Consider the following 1497-nt stretch of genomic DNA (forward strand, 5'->3'; position numbering starts at 1 on the left):
TTATCACTTAGTTACATAATAATCTTTATACCTAACAGGCATTTGTCGTGACCTGTGCACATGTTCCTTAACCAAACTACTGACTTTTGGAGAAACAAACCTTCTCCAATTAGTTTTATTGTTAGACATTTTGGGTAACACTATATCATCTGATCGAAATGCCTCTTTATCAGGCCACAAGAATTGTGGTACTTTAATCACTTTGGTTCTCTGTGCAGTCATGTTTCCTCTGGCTAGAAGTGCTCTCTCGCTGTCTGCTCGTGGCATTCAGAGGATTGCAGCAAGACAGAGCCATCATAAAACTGGACCCGATTTCCATGATAAATGTGGCAATGCTGTCCTGGCCTCTGGATTTGTGTTCTGTGTCTCCATATGGAGTTATGTATTAACACAGACTGGAATTACATGGAATTTTTCACCTGTTGGTCGAGTTACCCCAAAAGAATGGAAGGACCAGTGATGCAGCCCTCTTCACTGCTATCAATTTGGAACTGTCTTGATTGTTTTCTTTTTGAACTTGCTTATGTCCCACCCAGGCATGATCTGTTCTATGACTCTAGCCATTATTGATGTGGCATATTATATGTAATAAATGTATTGCCCAAAAAAAAAAAAAAAAAAAAAAAAAAAATAATCACTTTGGATAAACTCCAAACATTTCCATTAGATAATTCAACCACCTGACGACCAACCCGAACTACTTTTAATGGATGAGAATAACGCGATTCACCAGCTTTAACCAACCTCCCTTTCTTCACACGAACCCAATCATTGACTCTAACTGGAGAAATAACATCTTTATTCAAACCACTTTTATCCAACACATCCCTGTCATCCTTGCAGGTACCTATATCTCTCATCCACCCTTGACTCAAGTTAGAAATACACTTCCTCCCCCTCATCTTCTCAAAAGGCGACATATCCCCAGTACTCCTAGGGGTATTCCTGTAACTCCACAAGACTTCGCTAATAGCTTGACTACAATTTTTTCCATTAGAAATTGCCAATTGTAACCCTTCCTTAAAAACTTTAATCCACCTCTCAACAATCCCATTACTTTGAGGATAATATACAGAAGCACGTTTGTGACTAATCCCATGTCTTTCTAGAAAACTTTTCATTTCAATTGAAATCAACTGTACCCCATTATCCGTCACCAGGAATTCAGGAAAACTCTCCCTTTCAAATACCTCATTCACAAATTTAATAACCACACTAGAAGTCACATGAGGCACAATTTTAATTTCTGGCCATTGAGATAATTGATCAATGAGTACAATTGCATACACTGGATTTTGACCAAGACAAATAGGACCAGCAATATCCAAAGAAACACACTGCCAAACTCTAGATGGTCTAGACACCGGTAGATGATCATATGTAAAACCTTTTTGTGATTTATCACTTACACCACATTCTACACAATCCCTGACCTTGCGGTCAATAGCTTTGTCCATGGCTGGCCACCAGAATTCACTCCTAATTCTGCGTTTCATG

The 1497-nt window shown here is 38.8% G+C and overlaps 1 pseudogene; it reads left to right on the plus strand.

Annotated features, from left to right (window-relative positions):
* Positions 1-211: 211 nt before the first annotated feature.
* LOC146860627 (cytochrome c oxidase subunit 7B, mitochondrial pseudogene) lies at positions 212-588 on the plus strand (annotated as a pseudogene).
* The last annotated feature ends 909 nt before the right edge of the window (positions 589-1497 follow it).

Source organism: Triturus cristatus, chromosome 3_1 (genome assembly GCF_964204655.1).
Source record: "Triturus cristatus chromosome 3_1, aTriCri1.1, whole genome shotgun sequence".
NCBI lineage: Eukaryota > Metazoa > Chordata > Amphibia > Caudata > Salamandridae > Triturus > Triturus cristatus.